The sequence below is a fragment of the Dicentrarchus labrax genome, unplaced genomic scaffold (assembly GCF_905237075.1).
Source record: "Dicentrarchus labrax unplaced genomic scaffold, dlabrax2021, whole genome shotgun sequence".
Taxonomy (NCBI): Eukaryota; Metazoa; Chordata; class Actinopteri; family Moronidae; genus Dicentrarchus; species Dicentrarchus labrax.
This window is the reverse complement of record NW_026136718.1, coordinates 25004220-25028234: the sequence shown is the minus strand read 5'-3', so window position 1 is coordinate 25028234 and position 24015 is coordinate 25004220. Positions and strand designations below refer to the sequence as shown.

The following is a 24015-nucleotide window of genomic DNA, read 5'->3' as shown; positions in this document are numbered from 1 at the left end:
ATTTTCAGCCATGCTTGACTTTTTCCCCCTATATTAGTAATAGTACTGACCAGTTCTAACTATAAGCTTGTCTATCTGGCACCATCATCAGGTCAAAATATTAATTTGTCCAGTACTTTGGTTTATGCCCAAATACCTGCAAAACTACTTAGAGTCCCATCATTCAGTTCAGTGTTATTTGTACGCCGCCAAATAATAGAGGTTATCTCGGGACACTTCTTTCATATAGTGCAGGTTTAGACACTACTCCTTATTAAATTATTTACAGAGACCCAACAATTCCCACCATGAGCAAGCACTTGGCAACAGTGGCAAGGAAGAGCTTGGTGGATGGCCGTCTGCCTCGACTGGTTGGGTTTAGAGAGAATTAGTAAATGTTAGCATGCTAACAGGTTAAATTAAGATGGCAAACAGTATACCTGCTAAACATTAGCATATTACCAATATGCTAATACATTTTCATTTTCATGTTAACATGTTGACATCAGCTTATAGCTCAAAGCATCACTGTGCTTAAGTACAGCCTCACAGCTAGCATGGCGGTAGACTATTAGACTTGTTTTTTTCACGTAGTGTAAAAGTGCTTTGAGTGGTTGGAAGACTAGAAAGGCACTATACAAGTACAGGTCCATTTACCATCCATTTACCATAAGATTTACAATAATCTAACAAATATTGAACCATTACCAGTGCAATTTATTGAAATTATTGTAGTTTGTTACTATTTTTATTCACAGTTCCAATAATAAGCAGTGACTGACACCGATCGTTGGTTACATCAGTCTCTGAAATGACTTAATCTGCTCTCATTCTACTTTGCGGCCCTTAATTTCAAGATGTTGGCATTGGCAGATTGGGAGAGATTGTATGTGTTTTCAAGACAAGTCTTTCAAATGAATCTCGTCAACAAATTAAGGCTTGATTAACAAGAGCAATTACACTGAGGGTCCAACTGAGCTGAGGAGAATCAAGCTAAAGTGGAGGAGATTATCTTTCTTATTAAGGAGAATCACTTTAAGGGTTTGATTACTTTCTGTTTTTATGTTAAATTCTTGATTACTCTTTAACTAAGGAGGCCTTCTAAACAGCTGTTTTTTCTATACTGTTGAGAGTTAGAGTGCAGTTTGAACACTGAGACTGTATGTAAACGTGCAGTGCCGCTTCTGTTTACTCTCGGCAAAAAAAATCTGTCGTGGCACCAACAGTGTTAGAAATGACATATTGAAGATTTATTAGAGCTTTGGGGATTTTTCTGGATGATTGGAATTGAAATGCAGAAGTAGTATTTGAAATGTATTTCACCCTAAGCAAATACTATCCAGTAACATATGTGGCAGTCATGACAGCTTGAAGTACTCTATTATATGTCAGTATATGCTTGGCACAATCTAAGTTGAATTTTTTCTCTTTCCCAGTCAAGCTGGATGGTGAGTCAATAAACAACAATCGGAGACGCATTATTTTTCAATAGATGTCAAGGCTCTGGCTGTGTCTCTCATTTAAATGTTGATTTGGCTGCATGCTGGTGACCACTATTGTGTTGGAACATAAATCACTGCTTCAGTTTAAGGTCTTTGGCACTAAGAGATTCCCCTCAAAACTTTTCCTACGTTTTATTTTTCTCCCAATACAAAAAATGACCCACACCCACTGCATGATGTCATGGCCTTCCTTCATGGTGGGATGCTCTTTGATATATGATAGGATGTCAACAGCCTCCGCCAGACACTTTCTTGTGTCTGAAGAATTCAGTTTTTATTTTTTAGAATAAAATACCTTTTTGCTTAACACATCCTATTCCTTCATTTACTTTTTTGTTTTTCAGTAAAGCTTTCACTCTGGTTTTAGAGTCCAGATTTCCCTTGGGAAAAGCCTTGTGTTGCTGCCACTGAACTCTGTAGTTTTTCAAAATGTCTAAATTCTTCTCAAATGTGTCTCATCAGTTCGCCCTCTAATTTACAATTCTGGAAAGCCCCTAATTTATATTCCCTAGCTTACTATGAAATAGGACTTTGGCATTTCAGGGCACCTGTATCGACATCCCAGGACATTTACAGTTGTGCATTTAGGTGCATTAAATATGTGTCTCTGGATTATATTGTAATATGGATTTATTGACTCTTAGTATTTTTATCATTAATACTTTTGAAAACTAAAACAATTCTTTTTTTAATAAAATTAAATCTGACGTCAGAATTTCAACCATGATATTACCGACCATATTGCATGTTAAACTTGTACATGACCTCATTGCTGATTACTCATTAGGAAAAGCCAAGTCAACAATGGCCATTTCCAACATAACTGATACAGTCAGGAAGCTCCTAAACATCAACAACAGCTAAGTATTGTTGGCAAACTGAAACGAAAATGGTCTCTCTCCAAAGTGGTGATGATCTTCTGAAACTTTTGGGGTATTTTTGTGGGCCTTTTTTCTGCTTTAGTTTAGTTAATACTTTTTGGAAAATCAGTACTAGCAGGGCAGCAAGGACTTTTTCAGAGTTAGGCAACAAGACTAGAACTCTTTTTGCTTTTTGTTGAAATGAGTACCTGAAAAAGATACTGGGATACCCAGAAAACTCTTTTGTCAAAACTTTTACTTTGCTTTGAGCCTGATTACACCCATCCTTTTTACCATTCTGGATAGTGAAAATGTCTATTTACTCATCATCAACACTTCTGTGTAAACAGTAAACAGCAGTAATCTTTGACATTGACATAATCAGTGGAGTGATTGTGTGCCAGAAGTGACATTTTCTCGGTTCCCCTATCATTTAAGATCAGATGCCACTAATTGATTAATCTCACATTAGGGAGAGGCTCGAGGCTAATGGGACACTACACAATGTGACTGATACAGTTGCTTGGCATGCAGTGACAGATGCCAGCCTGTAATGACTCCAAATTACTGAAGCATGTTGTGAGCAAAACACAGAGCCGTGATGATGTGCAAAAACGTATGACCTGAAAACCACATAAATCAGACTAAAATAAGGAAAGGATAAAGGATGATAGTGGGAATGGTTAGTGTTGCAACTTAAAATATGCTTTTACTTTTCTATGTCAACAAAAAGTAGCGAAACCAATCAAAGAACCTGTATTTATGGTGTAAAATTTGCTAAATTATCAACATTGTGAATTACTGGAAATGTCAAAGAAGCTTCTTCAAATGAATTTAATTTTTTTATTTAATTTTTTATTTAAAAAGCTCTTGAAAGTAGACTTAAATCTTTTAAAAGTGTCCATTATACATTACAATCACATTACAAAGCAGTCTTGACAGAAAATCGAGACTGTAAAGTCCAGGAAAGTGTTAAGGGTTAAAAAGAATGTAAATGGCCCATTAAAGCCGGTGCTATTTGCCTTCTCAAGTAATTCTACAACCATTTTGAATTGAACTCTTAACCTGACAGGAGTTCCTCTTGATCTTGATTAAGAGAAAAAAAGGAAAGGAAGGCTTGCTCCTATAGACAGATAGAAACAGTTAAAGAGGTGTGTAAAACTGGATGTTTCAGGATATCAGTTTTGGAGAACCTGATGATGTAGGATTTTAGAGCTTTGTGCTTGTGTTTCACATGTTCAGGAAGTGCTTAACTGAGTAGAAAGAGTTACATCAGGCACAACATGCTACGTCAGGCACAACAGTCTCTTGTTGTGTCATTGTAGCTGTGAGTCGCTGGTGTCAGCAGCAGAAAGTTTTACCCTATCACTCTTTGAAAGAGCTATGTTAACAGAGCTGTATTTATCAGTCTATTGGCACACTGTACGTGGGCATATTTCATGTGGCTCATTGGCAGGATTAATTGCCAACAAGTCCCCTGTGGTCCAGGAATGCAATTACCTACTGACCCAAATCATTCTCCTGGCTGGAAGTCAGTGTCTCTGTTCTGGCAGTTACACCTGGGACTAAGTCTTCACATAACCTCACACTCACCCCTCGCTGCGTCCTAATGTCAAGGCAGTCTGTGATTTTAATGTTTGTGTGATATTCCCGGCATGTATGCAAATTAGAGGAGTGACGAGTTATTTATTACCCATGAGACCACTTTGTGCTATCAGGAATTAAACAGAGATATTCAATTACCTTCTAATTTTACCTCCTTATTTGGGGTTGATGTGCATTAGTGTGGTATCCTCTTTTCAGGAATAGATGTACTTTGAATTTAGGCCATATCTGTTGAAAGTTAGGTTTTCCTTACTTGAGCTATTAATTTAAAGGTCCAGTGTGTAACATTTAGGAGGATCTATTGGCAGAAATGGATTATAATTTTCATAGTGTATAATCACCTGAATATAGGAGTCCTTGCTTTTTTGTTACCTTAGAATGAGCTGTTTTTATCTACAGACGCGTGGGTCGCCCTCCATGGAGTCTGCCATGTTGTACTGGCATGTTTCTACAGTAGTCCAGAAGGGACAAACCAAACGGTAGTTTATTTGCCATAACCACAATCTTTCCCAAACCTCACCCATACTGTAGCCGCCATACACAGGTTTTATAGACAGTAAATTTTGACATTAGATGTAAAGAAAAGATTTAATTCAATGTACTCTCACTGGGTCTTCAGAATTGTCCTACATTGATGTTACTGTCTGGTAATATTGTGGCATTTTTTCACAATTTCCTGACATTTTGTAGACAAACAGAGAAAGAGAAATACATATTATAGAGTGCAGACAGGGGATGTTTGTTGTGAAAGAGTCACCTCAACATGATTTCCTTCTCTTGTATAGTAATATTGTCTATGATGTCAATTGGTGGCTTATACTGATTACCCTAAATTGGATTTCAAACGGGACATAGAAACAAACAAAGATAAAAGCCAAGGCTTAACTGAATGGAAGCCATTTATTGCTGGTGCTGTTACGAGCACTAATGCAGTAAGATGTAGACTTTAAAGCATTGCTAATGCTATTACAAGTATACACAGTGAAAGAGATGGAGGGGACTACTACATACTGTTGGTTTGTCACAGCATAAAGAGAAAAGCTTCTTTGCGTCTCCACAAGTGCATTTACTTTCACTATTGTCATGTCATATCTAAATACATAGGAGGTTAAAGGTTATGGTCTGGGTCTTAGTGAGTTGCCCCATAATCTGCTTTATTAATGGATTACCAAATTGTATATGATGTAGCATGTATTGTGGATCAAGTACCGTAGTGCAGCCACTATAAGCACACAGCCTATACATGGCTTGCCTGTTATTTGAGCTCCCTGCCTGCTTTTTAGGTCTCGGGCTGTGGGCTTTAAGCTGAGGTTGAGAGGGACCTTACGTGTCAGGTTTGAGGTCACTTGTGTTAATAGTAGACTGATCCAGTACATTAGATACATTCCCTAATCTATTTTATTTGTTGTAGAAGCATCAAATTAGGCATAAACATACAAGGCAAAGCCCTAGATTCTTCTTGCCACCTTGGAGGGAATCACTTGCTTTTTGCAAATTGCCTTTTTTTACAGGGTTTTTTTTAATGATAAAAGCATTGAGAAGCTAGCCTCTGGATTTTTTTCTCCCACACGTAGGGATGGGATGACAACTCATTATAAAGTTATTATAAAGTTTTGGTTTCTGTTAATATCATTTTGAGACAGCACTATTCGTTTACAGTAATACTTCTTGGTATGTAAAGAGGGGTGCTTGTTTTTCTCCCATGTGCTGCAGTAGTGGTATTTTGCAATAGGCACTTTGTTTTGTTGCATGGTGGAGAGATATTGTTAATTCATATGTTTAAATATGAAATTAAATTTAAAACTAATATTATATGTAGAGATAGTATTGGCTAAGTTGATCACTCAGCCTTGCTGCCAATATGGCCCAGTGTGCATTTGCAGTATTACAACCAAAAAAAAAAAAATAGGCAGGACAACTCCAACAACAAACAAGGTCAATTATTACTCTTTGTATTATGAATTATAATCCGTGGAGGTTTTATATCTAGCAGGCAGGTTGGTTTATGCACTGGGTGAGCAATTTTCATTCAAGTGAATGGGCGCCATTTTGGAGTCAGTAAATTCCTCTAATACATCCATGCTTGAACTACATTCTCGTTAAAACTCAAATGTTTTTGACATGTGAAATCCAAATGCCCCCTAATATGATATTGCTTTGTAGCTACTATAACCCTCAAGCCAATGGTCGAGTGTGGTTTTATATGATGGGGGGGAGCTAGCAATCACCCCAAATCACATTTGATTGGATACATTTATGTATAGTATATGTGCTTAAGTGCAGGATCAATTGTCATTGTAGATATCACATTATTTAAATGTATTACAGGAAGAGAAAAGAGGGATTTTAGTCTAAAAATACATATATTTTGCATATACTGAGCAATAACTGTCAACACAAGGACACCAAGAAATCCTGGAAAATATATTTGATACTTCACTGTGGTTTTGGTGATTATAAAGCTCACAAAATCTCTTTGTGACGCTGTTGTCAATGACGGGTGAACCATCAGAGTAACCGTTAACCAATCATAATCTCTGAATTTACTGCAACAGTGGAAGCTTCTGAAGATTTGAATGGTTTTGACAGGAGCACAGAGCTCAGTGCAGGCCCTCTGCGGTATGGATACTGGTCTCTCTGCATGTGCTCTCTGTAACATGGATACTGCACATGCAGACAAAAGCATACATTTGACAATGATTCTTGTATTGAGATAGAATTCAACAGTGCATTAAAGTTACATTTGAGATTGACAGGACCAGAAGAAATGTGCATCCTAAGCACTGAATGCTCACAGACTTTCAGATTGTGAGTGCAGGAGGGTACAAAGGGTCCAAATACTGTATAAGAAATTGGATAATGGGACATTGGTTGTTACCTGGGGAGAGGCTTTGCTGTGGCCATTATTCTTTCATCTGAAGTTCAGACTTAGAGAGAGTGTACATATTGGCACTAAAAGTCTGTAAGAGAGCCCTTCAAACACTTGACTTGTTCACTACAGGACAGCCCTGAGCTCTAAGACTTATCAGAAATGAATGTCAAAGTCTGAGAGTCTGTAAAAGTGGACTTTGGGTCTGGGTCATGGGGCAGAAGGAGGGCACACAGGAAATATGTCACATATAATTGTAGTGGTCGATGTTCGAGCTCACAGTCAGTCAAGCAGGTAACTGAGTGTACAAACTGGGAAATCTGCAGACAGACGACACAGGTTGGACTACTACGGCAGCACCACATTACAGGCCTGGTAGGCAGGTGACTGGGTAAGGTGAAACTCACTGGAGGCAACCAGTGGGAAGGTAAGGAATGACATACTGTAGAAAATTCTAGACAATCCATTGAGATTAGGCTGCGTCTGTCTGAATGTGCCTGAAGTTGAAGAGGAGATAGGGAGATAATGTACACAAAGAAATACATTCAAGTGTTTTTTTGTTAGCTTGTTTTGTTGAAGTTTATTCCACTCTACATTCCCTGCATATACTGACTGAAAGGTTAATACAAGGACTCAAAGTGAGGTATATTATTAGTCAGAAAGAATTTGTATTTTGAATTCTAGTGGAAGGAGATGAAAATTGTAAGATGATGATTCTTCAGAAAATTCTACCCCTCGTCAAACTATGTGTACTTACATCTACAAGAGGTATAATCAAAAATTCCAACTGGGGCTTTGACAGTCACTCCAGTGCATTCAGCCTGGGAGCTTCCTCACCTCTAAGTGAGAGCCGGCTGTATTCTTGGTCCAGGTGAAGCTCTCATGAATGGTTTGCAGGTCAGGTATAAATCAAATGAGCCACTTGTTTCCTGTCAAGGGTATTTCCTGCACTCCATTCTACCCTCAGGCGGATTCCTGTAAGCCCACTGGTTCTGTACTGTACCTGGTTCAAAAAAGGTAACATGCTCTAATTTAATTTGAACATGCCTTTCACTTTGCTGCGATGCTGTAAAGAAGTGGTTATAAATACACCATAAAGCCCAGGGAAAAGGCCAAGGTGTTTTCAGGGATATGTATTTTTCATTGGCTTGGACTCGCTTTTCAGGCTGTAAACATTAAGGTCCAATCAAGCTGTCCATTGTAGGAGCACTTAGAAAGAATGTGTCCACAGAGAGGGTCTGTATGAGAATAATGTTTGGGTCAGCTGTTGTTAAAAAAAGGCTTCATGAGTATTCAAACACATCATATATAACCTGTAAAAATAGCCGAATGATCCTGAGTGCAGCATGAAGACCAAGATGAGAGCTAGAGGAAGAATGTGACACATGTGCACTTGTTTTTAGTCTCCTTCAAGCCCGTCCATCATAACTTGATAAATAAAGACCTTTTCAGGGCCTAAATTACATTTCTTTGACAGATTGGGAGTCTTTAGAAATGTGTTAATGGTCTAATGTACTTGGATGATCACTTGTGTTTGATAGCAAATTACTCTATCTGAATGTTTAATGGGTTTGATAATTTGAGTTTTTAACTCATTGTGTTTTTTTCCTCGGTCTACAAGGCTGAAAATTGTTTAACCTAAGTTATCATAATGGATTTGGCATTGAATGAAATTGGCTCATTTTATTTGACTTTTTAAAAAATATGCTTTTACATTTCTGAGGGTCTGTGGTGTGATGGCAAATCTTTATGAATAACCTATTTAACTCAATTTAATCTAATGTAATGTGGGAAATGCATGGTTAATTAGCTGCAGTTGTGTAAGGTCAGTTCCAACTATTGAAAAGTAGTCCAGGTTAGGTTGTGGTAGTCAGTGGTAGGCAGTATTTTCAAAATGGGTACACAAAAGTCTTTTTTTACTTGGTTATTGACTTATTGGCAATATTGGTGTCTCATTTATTATTGCTGTCACATGACTGCTTTACAAACTTGACTAAGATTTTGTGTCCTCTCAAGCTAAATTTCTGTAAGCCAGAGGTTTTCAGACTGCGAGGCACTCCTTCTCAGGGGGCTGTGGGAGAGTTGAAGGGGGGTTTTGGAGGGAGAGACGTGAGACGAAGATTCTGCGAGAGGGTCAAAATTGTACTTCTTTTCTGAGTCATATCTCAGTAAAATCTGAATATATAGACATGATACACATAGTTTTAAATGCAATGTGACTTCCAGAGGATATCATTATACTTGAATAAATGTTCATAAAGCGGCTTAGAAATTTAAAGAAGAAAAAAATGCTTCCCGTAACTCCAGAATTTGCCTGAAAATCGTCATGATTTTAAGTTTTCTTCGCTATCAAAGTTATCCAGTTGTAGTTGATTGTACATCCATCGGTACATTGCAAACAGGAACTGCTAATAACTAATTGAGCGTACTTTAATGGTGCCGAATCGCAAAAATGTTAACTCACTGAAACCATGTCAACATTATATTCCTATTTACATCTCACAAAGCATTATGGGAACTGTAGTTCCATATTGTGGAATGGGAATTCTGTCTGGGTGTTATTTGGCCTTTTTTGGTCTTGATTTGACTGGAGTACACATTGGAAGATCACAAGAAAGTAACATTCAAGTCTCTCTTACAGCAGAGGTCAGCAGTTTAAGTTCAACCATTGGTCAATTCAATTCCGACTGAATGAAAGAGCTGTTGTTCTTGTTGGCTTAGAAAAAATATCATCAGCATGCCATTTATTTTGCACTGCCCATTATTCGTGTTTGTGAGAAGCAAATCTGTGATAGTTAAATTAAGCAGTTTAAAGATCCAGTGTGTAACATTTAGGAGGATCTATTCCAGAAATGGAGAATAGTATTCATAGGTTTGTTTTCATTAATAAAACTAACACTGGATGTACATAGGGCCTTTTGCGTTTTTTGTGAGTTTCGCCGCCACCATAGTTTCTCCTATAAACTTCACAGCCCGCTCTCATTCCCAGGTGGTCAAATACAGATGTAAGTTGTGTTCATTTAGTTGCAATCTACAACTTCACCACTAAATTCTACACATACACACAAAAAGGGACTTGTTTCATTCAAATAAAGTATATATTTGTATATTTATTGTGTCATTCATTTCAGCACCAGGTTTCGATACGGTGGTGCAGAACGAGGCTCAGGAGTCAGGTTAGGTTTGAATGCCTCACTTAATTTTGCTCACATTTATTAGGATTTACATGAACCTTGTATTTACATGGTTATCTATAGCAGATCTATGTCAAATCATGTACATTTTGATGTAAACTATGAAAGTGAAAGTGTTCTTTGGCACTGCTGCTATTTGCCTACCACTGCCTTACAGGCACCTCTAGTGCCAGCAAAGTTACAGTTCTGCTCAGTTCTGCTTTAAACTTATTGGGACTGGCTACAGTTGGCAACTGAGAGACAAACAAAAACCCACAAGCCCGTCTGACCTGCGCTTTCCACAATATCTGTCCAGATCACCAATTACACAACCCTGTCTTTGCTGGCTACGTCCCCAGATGTCTTGGCACAGAACGTGTTGAAACCCTTTTGTTTTGTTAAGATTTGTAGCCCAGAGACAGTAAACCTAAGATCAATCAAATTTTAGTGGATAGGTTTCAAGTCCCACCACTTCTTTCAGAAAAAATCAAAGCAATTGGTCAGATATTGATGTTAGTAGATCAAGTCTTTTTCTTTTTTTTTGTAACATATTTCATGCAGATTTCTTAGCTGGAGAGGAAATCACTATGACTACTGGTTTTAATAGATGGATTTCTATGACTATAGCTGTTTGGCAGCTGCAGAACGTCTGCTCATAGTAGTAATAGACTGTTGTTGTAGCACTCAGTAAATCTAGCCTGGGTAAATAAGGTATAAATAAAATATCCAAACCACATAGAAATGGTGCACAATTTAAGATGATGGCAAGACACGCAAACAGGAAGTGAGGCATATTTCCATAAGACTTAATAAGGTCCCCAGCTAGCTGTTACTTTCTCACTCAGCTCTGTATGGGTAGATGGCACAGTAGTTGTGATAACAGCACAAGTTTGGCCTTGATAGTAGTACATTGGGGGAAAAGCTGATGATGCTATTGGAGAGTAGACAGTTTTAACTATTTTTCTACCTTTTTGTTACAACATATGTCCCAACAAAGAGTGCTGACGATGACCTCTTTAGTATTCTTACTAAAAAAGACAAGATGTTGTAGAGTTTCTGTCAACTTTCAATGCTTTGAGAACAACGAATTCTGTTCCATTTATCTGCTTGGTATTGGGGTGACAACAGAAGTCTAATTGGCAGTTATGTCAAAGCTTCAGCAATTAGAAGTAGAGCTATTTGCAAGGCTAGCTATCACTAAGGAAAATGTGAGAAAAAGATGTTTTTATATGATGTTATTTTTGGTAGTTCTTCCACACTGACAGCAATATTAACATACAATAGCAGGGTGTAAACAGGTGCTACCAGTGATACTAATTAAGGTGCCATTCCATTCAGGTCAAACAGAGTCAGGGTGCTGCTGTTGGCTCACTGGAAAAGGCTCTGCTACACTAAATGGACAGAACCTCAGTTAATGTCATTGATGACAGCTGTGATTACCCTACTGTTTTATATTTGTGGAGCTACACTCACTGGGGCTACAGCTAACAATTGTTTTTCATTTTTTTCCCATTTAATTGATTAATCCTTGAGGGTATAAAATCAGAAATTGTGAAAAAATGTCAAATGTCTTGCATTGTCTGACTTGATTATTGAGTTAAATGATAGATTATCAAAATGGTTGCAGATTCACTTTCTGTTAATAATCAACGTTTCAGCTCTAATATTTGCACATTTGTTCACAATGTTGGAATTGTTGGTTTAAGAAAATATTTAGACTCCATTAGGTTATTTGTATGTCTTCTGATGTACCGTTTTAATAAGTAAAAACATACCAAGTGCACACATTTCCACATTTAACTGATCGTTAAGAGAAGCATTCTCTTTCTGTGGTAACTTAAAGTATACACCACTATTCGGTTCTCAACACTAAAACTCCTAATTAAAAGTGAAGAGTAAAATAGTTTTTGTGGTAAACACATTAAAATTACTCAGTAATTGAGACTGCATTTTGAATAGAATCAAAAAAGAGTGTCAGACTGCATGAAAAGGCACCAAAATAGAGCTTGTTCATCAACATCATTTCCCTGGAGGAACATGTCCCCAGCACCCCGGCTGCTGGTTACTTTTCCTCTGCGCACGGCTACTCGCTGTGCTTGTGGAACAACAGCGCCTCTGAAAATAGGGAGCATATGCTACAACAAGGAACGCCACTTCAAGCAATACTTGTTCCTCAACATTAGCACAGCGTAAAGAAACCGACGTGAAGTTGAGAAAGGACTTAGTTGTCAGTTGCATGTTCTCAAAACATTGTGTTATACTTGCAAAAAAAGTGAGAAGGAGGCACGGATAACAATCCCGAACTGGCGCCCACCAGTAATTATGATGTGGGTACAAAGAGATTTTTGCCATTCTGAAGGGAGAAGGGGAGTGTAGGTGTATTAATTCCTATTCCTTCCTGCTTCCTCGACTTGGAAGTTCAGATTTAGAAAAATAGACCCCCCTCCCTCAAAAGAAAAAAAAAAAACAAGAACTGTCACATTGACTGACGCCAATCGTATGTAGCATGTGTTCCCACCACTGCTCCCTATAGTATATGCCACACTGTGGCAATGTGGGAAACTGACAATGTCAATTTATCAGAACAAAAGAATTCCTCAGCAAGAGGAATACACATCTTTGGGCCCTGGAGACAAAAATCATTCCACCCCCACCCTTACCTGTATCTAAACAGAATGTAGGACATTCACAACGCCAGAAATAGAAATTTCAGTCACAATTATCATTTTTGAATGTATCCCCTGCAGTCAAAAGTTAGTATTTCACTTTAGGAGTTAGAGCTGCACTTTAATGCTAACTTTCTTAAAGTCAACAATTGAATAAAAGAAGCTGAGATGAATTAAACACCCAAACAGCTGCTGCAACCCAATATCGGACAGTTTAAATGAGCTGATCCAGATCTATTCTGCCCTAAATGACTGTCTTTGTTTTACATATTACATTTCTGCTGCTTTAATTTCGGAGCTGTATAATTATACTGTGTTTCTTTCCAGGTGTGTGTCTGTCTGATCCTGTAGCCCCCACCGCCACTTAGTGTTAAAATTTGGGTAAGTACTCGACCTCATTTTTCCCTCCCTTCCACAACAGTACAATACTGTTTATTCACAGACTAGAGGGTCCTCCATAAACACTGCTGTAATTCCCTGCCTGTTTGTCTCTTTAATTTAATTTAATTTACCTTACACTGTTTCCCTGTAGACAATATTAACATATTTTATATATACCGTATATACGTTTACATGTACAGTCACATACATTTGTTTTTTGACCATCTCACACACGTATCTCCCAGATTTAGTGAAAGCTTAGTAACAATCTTGTTTTCTTTTCACCATACTACCTCTCCCACACACATTATTTCTCAATTTGTTTCAAGAAACATTATTAAAATATGACAGGTATTGTTTTCAACATTGCAGTGTTAATATTCTAATTCTATTTTAATATGCTAATGGTTCATTCTTGTTTTACTTAAGTACACGTTTATAAGTGTGCTTCTGCAATTCTAATAACTAAATACAAAAAACACTCCATTGTTGATTCTCAGACAGGAAGTCTTTTTTTGTGTTTTAGTTTTTAATTATTATTATTATTATTATTAGAAGATTGTGACGTCTTGGTTTTGGCATCCATATTAGTTGATTACAGTTTAGATCCCCCTGTCTAGTGAATGGATATGTGTCATAGAAAGTTGGCTGGAGGTCGTCCCAGTGACGTACAGTAAGTGTTCCCATGATTCATTCTTAATTTATTCAATTAGCCTTGGTTATGAGAAAAAGGAGTCATGTGTTTTAGATAGAAAATATGGAAAAAAACAGTACCCTCTCTATTCAAAGAAGGCTTTGTCTAGTTTTCTCTTTAGTCCTCAGATAGACATAAGCCATATTTCTGCAGCTCCATCAAAGTGTTCCCACAGTCCCGCTGAAGTTGCCTCCAGTGTAGGGATTGATTTTTTTTTATTCAGTGTAGGTTTAAACTCATGATTGTCATAGCACCACTGCAAGACTAGATGGACCCTTTGTGGTGACTTTGGCGATGAGGCCAAAATAAAATAAAAATACAGGTCACAAGATGTGCTGAGGTCTACAGATACTCAATCCCATACACAACAAAAGAAACCGCTGTACAACAATTGCAAACATTTACTTAGCTTCACACAATCAGTAATAATGATCTGAGCTGAAAAATGTGGAATCATTAAGAAGTATAAATTGAACTTGACTTTGACAGTAAGTAACACTAGTGACCTAATTGCTGTAACTGACTAGCGTGCCACTATTTGTGATATGTGTGTGTATGACAACAGTAAACAGTTTATCTGCGTTGCGTTTAGGTTGCATGTTGTCAGTGGCAACTGAAACACGGGAGAGAAATTTGTAGGTTTGAAAATAAAGAGAAAGGATTTTATGAGAACAAAAATAGCTGCTAATGATGAAATGGTTACTTGTAGACCTTATTGCTGCATATTCACTCTGCATTTGGTGCATTAGTTAAGCCTACAGTGATTCTTTGTCTTTATCTCTTGATTAGCTGACTCTTTGGTTTTATTTCTGATAAGCTGCTGAGAACTCCCTTAACAGCCACATCAAAATGATGTTTGCATGTCCTGATAACACTAATGGTCCTTGCTATAATTGATTTAAGATACAATTCCGTCAGTGTTGTAGTCATGCTGGTGTGTTATTAATTCTAATAGAGAAATGTAGTCTTGATTGTTGTTTTTCAGTCCTGTCACTTAAATGTATGCCACTCAGTTGTTTGTGTGTATTCTCACTTTAAAGCAGGTTTGTTTGTATTAAATGGAGGAAAAAATAAATATACAGCAAATACAGTATATTGCACAAACTGTAATTGCAGACATTGAAATTAGCAGGCTCTGAGGTGTCTGTGTTTAGCAAAGCATGCACAGTGGTTGAATACCAAAATTTGATATATTTTTGAAACAGATGGCAAGGTGCTCATATGGGAACCTGAGCTCTTCTTCACTGAATATGAAAATGTTAAACAGGTGGTTCAAGAAGCTTCCTTCCCTGCTATTGCTTTCATTAACACACTTTTATTTTTCCAGTAATAATAAGCTAACTTGCACCCTCTGAGATACAGGCCAGACAAAAGGGCTGCTTCCTTTTATTTTATTTTTGTTGCAAAAAATGGCAAAACTGTGGTCTTGTAATGTATTATTAGACAAAACCCTCTCCACCAACATCACCAACCAACATAAAAGACATGCACACTCGCACAGTGTGAGCGTGTTTTTCTGATGTGTGATCTGACAGGTCCTTTGTTTATTAGAGCATGGGTTTATTTTGTGATCATTTTTTAGTAGATATGTGAAACTACCATGTAGTCATATTCATAGGTGTGCAGACTCTATATCTCAGACTTTACCAACCATTAACTTCCTGCACTTGTAATTTTCCAACCACATATGTTCTAGCTAGACAGCAGTCAAGTACTGACCCAGAGCTAATGCAAGTCAATTGTAAATAACAGTCTGAATCTCTCACTTATACTTTTAAGCACATCAACAAACATATTTTAATGAACTTAATCAGACTCTGGAGCATTTGGTGCAGCAGCTTGTTTTGCCAGTCTGTGAAAGTATAATGTGAGCTAACATAACATTAGCTCAGCAGCTAGTATAGTGCAGACTGAGCGCTGTCGGCTGGATCAATTTAGATGATACCTTTTATACCTTTCATTATTACTGTAACTTATCAATAAATATGAAATCATTGGAATAATGAAAGCAAATGTTAAGCATTCAAGAGGGTAGCTATTAAATGTGAATGACAGTAAATTAGTTTGGTTTTCTAGATACAAAGAGATCAGGGTTGTCTGCGGTTGACCTTTAGGTAAAATACATCATTATTTGTCAGTGACACAGTTAAACGCTGATGAATGGGCTGTATTTTCTCCATCACTGTATTTTTAATTAATTATTAATTTTAATTATATTACTATTATGTAATAATATAATTATATTATAATTTCTTTAGTTTAATTAAAAATGAAATTAGTATATGTTTGATGCATAATAATATCATTTTAAGTTTGACAGTTTTGTTGAATGCAGTTTCAGCGTAGACAAACGTAGACAATCCAGCCTCAGACACCATGTTACACTGGGTTATGTTAACCTGAACAGCTTCTCATAGGTACATAACCTTCACCTTAACATGTGTATTGCTGTGTATATCCTACAATTGGAAAAAAAATAATTTGCTTTTATTAAAGTGATTTAATTGTTGGAACATTAAGGTTGATGTATCCTTCAGAAAAGCCAATGGCAGTGTTTAACTTTTCCCTATTGAAAGGTAGAAAATTGCCATGGAAACTATTTGCTTGCATTTTCAGATAGCATATTTATCAGGGTCATCAGTGATGGTAATATCACTTGTTGTTTTACAAACTCAATGAGCTGAGCGATCTTGTTTGCTTATTTTACTCCTGTAGTACAGTAATATTGTTTATATTGTAGAGAGTGCAGATGGTCAGGAGTAGAAGAATGAGTCTGCCTGATGTCGATTTATTAAAATGTAGATTTATTGTAATGTATACGCTAACATCTCAATCTACAGTCATAAAAGATTCCCAGATTTATTCTCACAAATCACTTACAGAACAGAGCTGTTTGTCTTTGTAATAAAGACAGTAAGGTGAATCATTTCACAGAAAGAGAAATATTTGTATTGATTTTAACATGACCTTTCTGTCATCATTTATGATGAAAACTAAACGATCAACAACACCACAGTGCCGGACTTTTGTCCTTTCAGTTGCTTGGAGACATTTCAGCTTAACATAAGCAAAGAGAAGTGTGAGCAGTATGTAGTGAAGGTTCAACCACCTAAATGCATTTGCAACATGCAACACACCTCACTATCAGTATACACCACAGCTTTGCACATACGTATACACAGTAACTCATACAGTATATACACCCTCTGACTGAGCAACATGCACACAGGCACATTTTTTGTGGAGCACCCACAGAAAAACCTGATAGTTTTCCTCCTTTTAAGCTGTAATTTAAATGCAGTGTGTTACATACAGTAATGACACAGTGAATCAATCACGTTTTAAGGTCAAACAGTAGCACAACACCCTACACACAGATGTTTGGTTTCATTTCTCAGTTGCAGCATCACAGTAGCACAGACGTGGACTGATGGAGACTGCCTTACATGCTTGGGCCACGGTGATGGTACAAACTTAACTTGCCAGGGATGGTTCTTGGTTTCTCAGACTGTTTGTTTGGATTCCTGGCTCACAGTTTGTCTGTTTGGGCCAGGTTCTTGAAGCACACATCAAATCGACGGATGACTAGCCAGGCTGGCTGCCAGCTGAATTTCAAGAACAGTTTAGCTTCAGTGTAGAATTTAAAATGCTTAACTCTTTGTTGGGCTTGACTAGAGCTACAGTTAAATGGTTTTCCTTGACTCATTTTGGAATATAAGGGCCTTATGTAAATGGACAAATCCTTCAGTGGTTTCTGGACTCTCAGGGAAATTATATTATGGCCTCTTTTTTATTTTTTTTGTTTTAGGAAATTGTGTAGTCTTGTCTCTCATTCAATAGCCCAGATTCATCCCTACCTCATACAGTTCCATCCTACTGCAAGTAAGGTAAACATCTTTTAGATAAATGTAAGTAATTCACAGTGTTTCCCCGTATTTCCTTCAGAACTTTTCCAACCTGATAATCTCAACAGTATTGTTGCATTTGGTGTTTAAAACGTTAAAAATTCATACAGCTTCTTATTCAAATCTGTGTTTTTGTTTTTCACTTACAATGCAAAATACCATCGGAAATAGTCTCTATTTTGCTCACATCAATTCAATAAAATATATTTATGATAGTTAAGCTTTAACTATCAAAAGCATCTTGGGTCCATATTAAAATGTACAAATGTTACTAAATGTCAGAACTTATTTTCTGGCTGTCCAGTGTTGTCTTTCACAAGCCCTGCTGTGTCGTGACTATGAAACTGTAGTATATTGGCTTACAAAGTTCTTAAGTAGAACATATGTATTTTATGCTGTGTAGAACAACGCACAGGCAAACCTCCAATCATTGAAGCACCATATGGCCGGTTCCATTTCCAACTAGTGATTATACACAAACTGTGCACAAGTTGTACATTTCAGTTTTAATGCTTAGTTTTTGTGATTCCTAATCATATTCAATATTCGCTGCAACTGACAGCTCCAATCGTCAGTAAGTAGGTCTTCTTGTTAGGTCACAGTGATAGCCCAAGTGTGCCCTGATTGGATGGTCCACAAATTACATACCACACAACAATAATGATGCTCATGAATATTATACCATTGGCTTACATGGTGCCTGAAGAGTTTTACATTCATAAACACTGCTTAACAAAGACCCTGGATAGCTCTGTTGTGGCACCTTTTATTATGGGATTGTGCAACTAATTAACATCAAATTTGGCAGATCTGGATGAAAGAGGCTGGCAGTGCAGTCATGCAACAGGAGTAATATTTCCCCCTTCTTTTCTGCCTGCTTGACTTTGTTCATTTCTTTACCCTTCCTTTATTTTCCCCAGAAAATACACATTACTATTGAGGTTCTTCCCAGTCTCACTGCAGTAGATAAGAATCAGTGAGTTATGACGGTTGAGGTGGACATGGCCAAATGGTCAGAGCTAGATTACATAGCATCTGAAATAAATAATTTTCTTGTGATGTCTATCCTAAAGATGCTATCACAAGCAGGTGCACCAAGGTACTCTGTCACAGGCTGTGTGGGTTTATGCCATCAAAAAGTGAACTGCTCTATGTGCCAGACTCACCTTATTAGACACAAAACAACGTCTTTATACTTGAATGTGTTAGACTTGCATGTTTCTTTCTCTCTTTCAATTAAAACACATTAGTGATTAGTGTTAAAAGCTGATCCAGTACACTCATTACATTTCGATTTGATTAGCAGGCCCACAAAATAATACTTTTTCTAAAATCGCCAGCATTTGCCCCCAGAATTGTATTCCTGGTAGTGTGGATACTTTGAACAACACTTAGACCTTCTGATTATGAAATTAAGGTGAAACAGTGTAACCGAACAGTTCGATAAATGGAAAATGGATAATATATGCAAAATCCAAGTAACTGAAATAGTTTTTGTGGTTTCCAGTCAGTCATCAGTAGTTCTGAAATCCTGGCTACAGCCCTGGTCTGTGATGAGCTGCATTCTTGTCACTTATGGTAACACAGTGGCTGTAATGTATTAGTTCTCAGAAGTCCACAGAAACTTCAACTCCTTTAACATAACCCACCTCTTCAGTTTCCCATGTGTATAGTCAGTATGTTACAGACCCCAAAATATGGCTGAACACACTACTTCTGCTAGTAATTTGCATTTGCTTCTGTTTTGAAGGGTGAAACTGCCAGCTTGAAAGCGATGTAGATTTTAGGTTTAATATCAACGTTTTTGTATTTTGTGTTTTTCATTTATTTTCAAATAGAATCTGACTGTAAAAAACGCTTAATTTCAATACCTTTTTAGAATTTCTGAGCTTTTTTATGAATTCTCCTCCTGATTTTGGCTCCATGCAGTTTTAGAAAAAGATGAAAAGCTAAATAAAACCAATACAGTTTAATTCTTATGTTGTGTTTAGCTGATTAAACTGTCTTTCACATGAAAGTTGTGCAGTCTTAATTTTTTACACCTCAGTGAATGGCAGTTTGTTTTCAAAGCAAATCATTTGGTTAACTTTACTAGCAGAGTGCATATTTAGGATGCAAACACAGTGAGCAGGAATCTATTTCATTGAATCAATGCTGCCCTGTTGCCTGGGAGGGCCCACGCGCCTTAACAATGCAGTGGAAAATAATGGTGTATTGAACTGGCATATGATAGAGTAGTTGTACCCTTTGTTCACAGCTCGGCAGATATGTTTGATGCTTGCTATCAAGCTGCGTGTTTACACACAGAGGATGAAGGACTATTTAGTGGAGCTTTCCATGAGAAATTTGAGCACAATTGAGCTGCAATCACTTTCTGAAAGGAAAGTGAGGAGCAGAAAACAAGTAAATAAGACATGCTTAAGATGGAAAGATTAAGACAACCCCAGAGTGATTAAGAGGGCTGACATAGATACCCTGGCTGGATTTTTAGATAGACCAGTGAGTGGTTTGGATTTGGTTTTAAGCAGCAGAAACACATAAACAGCAACAGCCACCAGTCAATTAAGAATAAATCCTTCCAAAAACAACTAGTTTAACTTTGCTTTTCAATTAATCTTCTTTGGGTGTCACCGAGGGTCATAGCGCTGCAGAGTGAGCAGTGGAGAAGTAAAAGATTAAATAAGAGTCCACAACAACTGGGCACGAGGCCTAAGGCCCAAAGCATTTAACCAAGCCCCGCGGATGCTGCACAGATGCTTCTAGAAAAGCAGGATTTTCAGCACTTTGTTTTTCTTCAGGAGCTAGACAAAGATCTGATTTATAAGGTGATCCAAGGATAAATTATGGAAGTCCAAATGTGTCCAATTTTTAGAATTACACAATCTCCTAAATGTTTCAGTTCTATCAAGGCTGTTCAAGAATGTTGAACATTACAAAAACACATCTGTGCTGTAATAACCTGTTTATCTGCTGTGGAGGAAAATCTCTTTGTGATGTACTTTGGGGTGAATCTAAATAATCAAATCACACTGTTTACTGTGCAAATGAAACAAATCTTATTGACCTTATGAGTTTCCACAACAAGGAAGTACTCCATTGTTTTGTATTTTAACTTCTGGCAGTGGGAATGTGTTGCATTGTGTAGGTGGACATCTGCTGCTTGTGATCACTTTGCACTGCATTTGAGCAAATATCTGATAAGTTTTATAATATTATGTACAGTGTTAATAATAGGCCTTGGCAATAAAACATTAGCAATATGTATCTGCAATAGACGCTTCATGACTAGCAATAAGAAATTGTTTCAATCATTTTCAATAGAATGTCAATAGTAAGCAAGAAACAAAACTGGTAATGGAACACACATGAATACAGTGACATGCGTTAGTCAGCAACCTTAGGCACGCATGCCAATGGCAGCTTTTGTAGCTTAACCAATAGCATAATAGCAATAAACGTACAAGAGATTTTTTTGGAAATGTTGACGTGCCCTCTTATCCGCATGCAGAATGACCTCTTTTGCAGCCATTGGCATTTACACACCCTGTCTTATTAAAGCATCTCATGGATGTATACATGGTTTTGATGTGGATGTTTTCATAAAGATGGCAGCCTTCTTTATAATGCTCTCGTATATAATTACAGTGTCCTGATTATGGGTAAAAAAGGTTTTCTTTCAAATGTTGCTATCCACGTTGCCTATATGGATGGAATAAAATTACAGATCCACTGGAGAATTCCATTTTTGATGTGTTGTCATAATTAAACTTAATGTTGATATGGCACACAGATTAACGAGAAATAAAAAAAATGGCACTATAGTTTTATTTTGCCCCAAAATGTAGATTATCAACTTATCTCAAGCTCCTTTTATAATATCTATCTCCCACAGTGGCTGAGAACCTTATAGTGAGCTGAGCCAGTGGTTTTGTGTGTGTTAAAGAGAGTATGAGGAAACCCTGGCTCAGTGTGACATGATGAAGCTATGGACCTAAAGCTCCTCATTGTTATGTATCTGTGGTCCTGCAGTCCAGCGCTGCAGAATATAGAGAGGGGGAAGGAAAAAAGGCGCTGTCGCTGCCAACCCTTGCCCGAGCCTTTTTCTGCTCCTAAGAAAAGAGTGTACAATTGAAGCAATACCTGTAAGTTAAAACAAAGGGCCAATGCGCCCAGGCTCTTTCATCGGGCCAAGTACAAATGATTTGGATACAATTGTGACGCGAAATCTCTGTCTGCTGCAATTGCTTAAATAGTAGCTCAAGTGTTAAAAAAAACCTTGGATGAAATTGTCATGAGCTTACACTTATTCATGTCTTTATATCCTGTGCTGTTCTAAGGGGATTCTTGAGCAAAGTCATCTGTATTCAGTAAACAAAGTGTTATTGATGAGTTGATTCTATGTGGCTTTGCCAGTGAGCGAGCCGGGAAAGGGATTATGTCCCCAAGCCAAACCCAATAGAAGTTTGAATAAGGGGATAGATGTGCAGTGCTCATTGTAGCAGTAGAGATAAGCTGTGTTCAACATTAAAATAACAGCTCAATACCTCTGATATGAAAAGGTTTGAAAATTTCAGACTCGCTTAAGTGGGAAATATCTGCGTTTACTGTCACAGAACGGTAAATCAACAAAAGTTTTTGACCCGAGTACCAAAGGCAGCAGAGTTTGACTGGATGTTTGTTACCAAACGTCCGTAATTGAAGGAGCTTTTTTGAAGACCTTCGATGAGGTTTCATTTATTGAGGGATTTAAGCATCTCCACTCAGTGAGATTGGAAAGGTGTATGACAGTACAGCAGCATATGGCAGTCACTGTGAGAAATCCAGAAATCCGCTAATCCACCATTCTTAAAGTATAGGGATTATACCTTCTGTGACTTGTCTCTGTTTTTACGTCTTGCTTTCCATTCGTGTGTGCACAGTTTAGTTTCAGTCGCTGTTGTTATTCAGCTATGAGCGGTGTTACTTTGTGCTTAATGTTGCATCTGGTCAGCAGGAGTTTTGCAAGGATCTTGTTTACAACCACTTTAGGATGTTCTTTTCACTTAGCTTTATGATGTTTTTCAGCAAATAAACAGTAAACCTCTCCTTAGATACCCTGCGTGGAGTGTAGATGACAGTATCATTTTTCTGACTCCGTGTTGTTTGACTGCTAGGAAGAACAGCTAACAAATGTGCAGTCATTTCAGCATACCTTGAAGGCCATGAAAACATTTCAAATATTCCTCTATAACACTGAATATTTATCAGAAAATGTGCAACAAACAAATGTAAAGTTAGCTATTATTGTTAGCTTTTGTTAGAAACATAAATAACATAAATGGGAGCTCTCTGTCACCAGAAATATAGCCTAAGCGGAATCGACAAAAAAACTTGAATAGTCTACACTCAGTGTCAATTTATAAAAAGGGTTTCTCTCACAACTTCATAGGGGTCTCCCACACATACTCCTTGGGAGGTTTGTGTTAATTCAGTCTGACTTTTTAAGATCTCGCAGTGTTTGGGATGTCGGAGAGATTATGCATTGACATCAAAGTTGAGACTTCAGAGCTGTATTCTGTTACTGTGATGAAATTTTTGTACATGTTAATAAACCAATACCAGTGGTGAATCAGGCTGAAATGGTTAGTCTTAGATCAGATTAGATTGTTGCACTTTAGCCCATGTCACGAAAAGTGGTACTCTCACACCTAAAGTCTAGTCTTCGGGATGCTTTCCCATCTGTAGTGTGATTCACTGGGCCCACCCCAAAGAAAGAAAGTGATTAATTTTTTTTTTTTTATCATGCAGTTTTGGTGATGTCCTGAATCATCATGCTACATGGACCCATTAACAGTCGAGACCTCTCATATCATAAATAGAAAGAAATCAGACAAAAGAGGGGTATCCTTTGTCTTATTATGGTGCGATGGTCACAGTGAGTTTCACAATTTCTTTTTAAATGAGGAACTTGGAAAACACACAGAAGACTAACACGTCTGTTTTAACCCCCTTTCACTGTCTGATTGATCAGGGAAAATCCCTGCGTTCAAGAGCTAATGTGCATATGTATTACCACTTGTACAAAATAATCTTGTATGAATACACTCAGTGGCCACCTTATTAGGTATGCTTGAACAATCTATTGCAATTCATTAAAACTGTTTAGCTTTAAAGTTTACTTCCTTGATGCCTTTAATGTTTTTATTGACATTGTCGGAAATGTGTAAATTCCATTATAACTGTATTGTAACTGAGGTCATAGTTAAAGGTGGCTCTACTGGACTACATTATATTGAGAGGTGTAATGTAAAGTAAATGTAAAGCAGTCCGCAACATGAACGCTAAGTAAGACCTCAGTGCCAAAATATACAATTGAATTAACACCTTGATTAGTGTCAAAAA

The 24015-nt window shown here is 37.4% G+C and overlaps 1 protein-coding gene across 4 annotated transcripts in view; it reads left to right on the top strand.

Moving 5' to 3' along the window:
- lpp (LIM domain containing preferred translocation partner in lipoma) overlaps window positions 1-24015 on the top strand; it is a 144173-nt gene that overhangs the window by 7989 nt on the left and 112169 nt on the right. For all 4 annotated transcript variants that reach the window (XM_051376059.1, XM_051376057.1, XM_051376058.1 and 1 more), the window contains one exon: window positions 12982-13035. The gene's annotated coding sequence lies outside the window, so the exon portion shown is untranslated. The remainder of the gene's footprint in view (window positions 1-12981; window positions 13036-24015) is intronic.